Below are 6,093 nucleotides of genomic sequence, written 5' to 3'. Positions count from 1 at the left end.
CCAAAAGAAAGAAAGAAATGAAAGTGAGAGACCATTTCTACTGTGTGATGTTAAGCTGTGGCTTGGCCTAAAGTGTATGCTACTCAGTAACCTTTGATGCCGTCTCGCTTTAATATTCCTGTACTGAAAATGAATCACATGTAACAGGCGAATGGTGCACTCATTTACTGGCTCTGCGTTGCATACGTACACACACACAGATACTAAGTACCCATTTGGAAATATCCATCCTTCCTCAACTACAAAGAGTCCTGTTTGTTTTCTTTTCCGTGAACACTGAGACCCTTGACTGGCTGGAAAACCTGTTTGATGTTTGTGGTCTTTGAATATGTGACTTGGCAGACATGCTTTCACTTTAGTGTTGCAATCTTGTTACCAACTCTGTTTTGTATTTGCTCTTGGGGATATGGTTACTAGCTTCTGTGGCCTTGAATTACAATCATTTCTTTATAACGGTTTTCTGTGGGCTCTGGAGCGGGCGGTGGAGATAAAGAAAATAATAAATTCATAAACATATTGGCAATCCGTCTCTGTGTGGATGCAGTGAATTATCTTGTGCTATGATAATGCTGTGTTTCCTGTGATTATGTGACATCAGTCCTCATTAGCTGCAGTCGTACTCGTGTCGAACCAGCTATTATCCATCACCAGAAAGGATAGAGCGCTCTCTTTCACTATGATTATTGCTAACCAACAAAACACTGTGTGCATTCATGCAGATGTCTCTGAGCCGCCACAATTACACACCAGCATAATCTCCATTTTATTAGACATGGATGACAGAAGCCTAATTGCTTATAAGGCTGATGTGCTTGACAAGGAGGAAGCAACAATTAAAAACATGTCAGGAAGTTCTTATGCCATGCTCTGACTGGAGAAAGAGCGCACACCGTGTGTCATGTCTCGGAGTGGTGAGTCAGCCATTTCGTTACTCATTTATTCCTGATCCCTCCTGTAACACTCCAATGCCTGGCGGAGTCCTCTGTGTCTAATCCTTCCAGGGAAAGACACATTATTCACTGAAAACAAAAACTCAAGCAAACGCTTTGAAAGGGAGGTTTCTGCAAGAGTGGACTTGTTTTACCTGTTAACTCACCTTTTAGCAGAGAAGCACACTATGATGGCTAATAACATCAGCAACCGCCGAGAGTTGTCCATTTCAGTGTTCTACACTGAAAAAAATCAATCTAAGCGCATGTAAATATAACATATTTAAATCTGTGATATTAACAATTAAAAATGAAGTTTTTTGCTTTACATGAATACATCTAGTTTTGAACTTAATCTGCATTTGTTCAAAAACAAGACATTGTGCATTTTTTCCTTAACAAGCAGTATTTCTGTAATCCCAGGCAATCTTTTCATTTACACACAAACAACAAGCAATGATATTGTTGTATTTACCTTTCCTTTAACAATTTTAATCCATTGGGCAGATTGACCAACGTTTAGATGAAACATGCTTTATTTGTTTTATGTACAACACAACAGTAAAAAATACCTTGCTTGATCTACTTTTAAAAAAAAAATGCGACTTTTTTGCATGAGATTTTTATGTAGATCAAGAAAGACTAGTCTTTGTATAAACTACTTAATTTTTAGTATGTGCAAGTAAAGTCAACTAATTTTGATAAATAAAGTAAACTTAACACAATTAAGTTGACTGTACTTGCAAAATGTATTATTTACATACATAAAATTGAGTAGTTTATACAAAGACTAGTCTTTCTTGATCTACATAATAATCTCATGCAAAAAGTTGAATTATTCTTTTTAAGTAGATCAAGCACAGTATTTGTATCAGTGTATGTTGAATACAAACCTATGAAGCAGAACTTTGTTTTCCCTCTTTCCTCTAGCATTTATCTTTTTATGAGCCCTGAGATTTATCTTATTACTTCTTGGAGCGGCCTAAGCCTTAGGTTGGGAATATTTACTTTCTATAATGTGTTTATTAACACAAAACATAAATATTAAATAATTATGGACTTACTTTTGGAGCCAGCCCCTAGTGGCCAGTATAGGAGTATCAGCTTTCTTAGACCAGATGTTGCTCCTTGAATCAGACCAAATCAGATTTTTAGATTATCCAGTCAGTCAGATCTTCCCCTCTGCCAAATATTGCAAGGGATCAGATCAGATCCATCCGTCCAGGCCGACGTTACAGAATTCACATCGTTGCCATGGTATCCTACACACAGAAAACAAATGTAAACAAACCTAAGTTGAAGGTTATGAAATGGGATTGCTGTTGTCATAAAGGTGGAGCTGCAGCGTAAATCTTCTGTGTCACAAGAAAGTACTGGAGATGGAAAACTATTCTGATTATTACATTGTTCAACCAGAATGTCAGTACAGCGGTGGTGCGTGGTCGGACAGCGCTGCGGTCACGTAACAGTGGAAACCCCCATCACTTCAATCACTCTCCTAAACAGCACTGTTTTTGTTTAAAGCTACAAATGACTCAAGAAATGAGTCTGAAATCATTTCAGACTGAGACACATCTGGGCAAATCCAACTGAAATTTGCATTTTGAAGTTTCCTCCATATGTAGTTTGAATCCAATTTGTACAAATCACATTAAATGTGGTTTTCAGGTGGTCAAGAAGACTAATTACAATCTGGATATGTAAAAAAAAACGATACTGCGCTGGCAGTGCGAACCTAGCTAAAGTGTTGGACTTATCATAACTAATATAAAAAAAATCATATATATATATATATAACTTATACTCCTCATATAAAGTGATAAACCTATGCTAAATATCTGCTGAGAAGAACTTTCCTTTTAAGCTTCACTTTTTATTATTCAAAATCTAAGAACTTTATGAATACACTTAAATACATGAATTCGTTTTCAAGTAAAACTTGTCAAAGCTTAATAAAAGAAAATTTAAGTGAACATGAAGGAAAAGAAAAAAAGGGCTGTTTGTTGGATCGTGCCACATTTAAAGGTAGGGTAAGCAATTCTATGTGCTTTCCAATCCAAAACCATTTCTTCACATTGAATTTCTCTTACCCATCTATTAGCTGCAGTACACAGCCTGGGCTCCGTAAACTGGAAATAAATGGAGTAGGGGCAGCCTGACTCCTCAATAGAATAGCAAACATTGCTCCAGCCAATCACCACCAGGGGGAAGGTTCATGCCCGTTATGAGATGTGGGTTTATTTCCGAGAGGGATGCAGTAACTCTCTTTATGTTGGTGGTAATGTGTTCAAATATCAATAGACGTGACATATCCAGAAACTACTTACCCTACCTTTAATGGAAATGACTGAAAATGAACAGCCGCCCTCATTCGTGATCTCCATGATCTATTTTAACACCTGCTTTACAGCTTTTTTCTACAATATCCATTATCATAAACTTTATTGTTTGCAATCAAATTCTTACTACATAAGTCAGGTGGTCTAAGAATGCCACGGTTGTTACTTGGGTCATTCCCGGGTGATTATAAAGCCATCAACTGTATCCAGAAAGATGAGGTGCTCAAAACCTTTTATTTAAGACCCATACAAGTAAATAGACCAGAACTATCACCACAAATAAAGGATTAGTTATTTATCTGTAGTTTTTTTTTTTTTTTCATTTACAATAATTGAAAATCAGCAGGTTGGGAGCACAAACAGCTGTTCCGGGCTGTGCTCTTTGCTTCCAGGCTGAGCGGCTGCTTCATTTCAGAGGAATGTTATAATGACAAAAATTAAAAGATCAACCTTGGCCTGTCAGAACATATATTTGATTATCTAAAGTGGCAAAAAAACAAACAAATCAAATCTCTAATTCTAATTTCGTCTGAAATGATGTCCTTCAAATATGAAGGATCCTGTGACATCACAGCCCCAGATAAAACAGGATTATCCGGATCCTGCCTTTCCGTGTTTATCAGAGTTCATCTGCTGCACCTCGGAGACTGCTTGTGCAAACTTATAACACCACTTTCAAATTTCAAAAGAGCAGAACCTGCAGAACCTGGGAAAGTGTGTGCGTGTGTGTATATATATTCATACATATATATGTCTTTTTTTATACAGTTCATAAAATATTTAACCCCACAAAGTTGGACTGTTTCATGCCTGGAGCCTCAGAAAGGCAAGAAAACACCTTCCTGTCAGAGAAAATATGAGGGGGGATTTTTCACAGAAAAAAACAAGTCACTTTGTTTCTTCCTTGCTTTCATGTCGACATTTTTTTTACAGCATAAACACACATGCCCCTCTTGATGTGTGCAGAGAAGCCCGCTAGTACTCGGTAAAGCAAAACTATGGAGTTCAACTTTTTCCTCAGAGGGAAGTGGTTTCAGAAAAACCTTTTGTGAATTTTCAGCCTGACTCAGAATGTCATCATGGAAACCTCAACTGCCACTTAGAATTCCCTGCTGATAGACATTCATGCTTCATATAAAGTCCCTCATTCATTCATTAATCCCTTCGGACTTCGTAATGCATTGTATGTATGTGGAAGACTAAATATTGTGCTCATAATTATCCGGAAAAGAAGACATGTGGACATTACTCAGATTTTGCAGATTTTAATCTGCACCATCAGTGACATCACCACTGTTGCATAATTTAAAGTAACGCTCAAGGAAAAGAAATATCTATGGTGCTGTTGTATTTCCATGTGAATTTGACTCGTGTATCCAAACCAGGTGAGCACTATTGGTCCGATTCCACCGTAGACCGAAGGGCCTGGAAGCATTCGGGAGATGGACGACTGACTATGCGTCATGATGTCACCAGTGCAGCCAGAAGTAAACAGCAATGTAGCTGGTTGAGTGTTAAGAGTCTCAGGTAAAGCCATAGCATTTTAATCTTCTTAAAGCTACTTCTCAGTTGTTGCACTTTTTTATACTTCATGTATTTTGCACAAAAACAGATTAGTCCGTTAATAATAACCATTAGAAAATTGTTTTCAGTGTTATGTGAGCTTTTTATGTAAAGTTTCATTAAGCAACTGACACAGTTAGTGGACACTCAGCTAAAGCGTTCACAAACTTCAGTCTTTTTGGAACTACTTCTCAGTTGTTGCAATTTCTTACTTCACACGTGTGCATGAAAGCATTGCTACCGCTGCACAATCTTAGGTTTAATCTGCACCATCTTTGCATGACATAAATTTAAGAACTTGGCGTTTCGCAACAACTGTAGCATTTATCTTATGCCATCATAACCAAGGGCTCCGCAGGCCGGGGTACAGATTTGCTGAGTTAGTAACCATCAATATTGCACTTTTTTCCGCTTTATGTTGCGAGATACTTTCAGTGCACCGCATTAAATCTCGCTTAACATCTGGACAGCACAGCAAAAAAGAGAAACTAAATACAAAAAGTTCAGCTTCTTCAATCTTTGTTTTACTTGCACACAATTTAATTGACTTGGCTGAACCTTTTTAGCAGTTACAAAGAGACGGTTGAGCAGCTAACTGACTACAATTTCTCTAGAAATTGCTCATGCTAGTTAGTCTGTAGTGTGAGTCATATCGTTTTGAAACTTTGTCACATGAGACACAATATTTATTAGCCTTTTGTTAAGTGATTACTTCCACTAACTCACGATTTAACTATTTAACCCAAGACTTCCCAACACCTGAGGCCCAAAGATAGCTGCATGAATGCTTAATGTAGATATTAGCGACAGAAAGGGCTGTGCATCTTCACTAAAAACCTCAGCAGGGTAATATGAAAATTAACTCTTGAGATTATCTCTAAATTTAGTGAAATCAAAGTGACAGGATAGAAATGGAAAGAGTTGTTTGTGGAGAATTCATGTCGCATCTGAAAATAACACATGAAGAAAAAAGCAAATCCTGCTGATCACAAGTAGCAGATTTGCGGAACTAATTTAAGCTAGGAGGCTGCCGCGTAGATTATCTTTGATGTTTAATAACCAGCGCATAATCGTCACATGAGAAAAACGGTTGCACGGATCAAATATGGCAACAAGCTGCGTTATGATCTAATTCCATGTGCTTAGCTTGACTAAAAGATCATGCAGCTTTCTCTCTCGTGGAGGTTATTCAGATAAAAAAGGAGACTCAATTTCGGCGGGGCTGTAATACCCCTTCCTTCTCCACCTTTATCTCTCGCCTC

The sequence above is a fragment of the Cololabis saira genome, chromosome 22, assembly GCF_033807715.1.
Source record: "Cololabis saira isolate AMF1-May2022 chromosome 22, fColSai1.1, whole genome shotgun sequence".
Taxonomy (NCBI): Eukaryota; Metazoa; Chordata; class Actinopteri; order Beloniformes; family Belonidae; genus Cololabis; species Cololabis saira.
The sequence above is the reverse complement of the archived record's forward strand: the minus strand, read 5'-3'. Positions refer to the sequence as shown.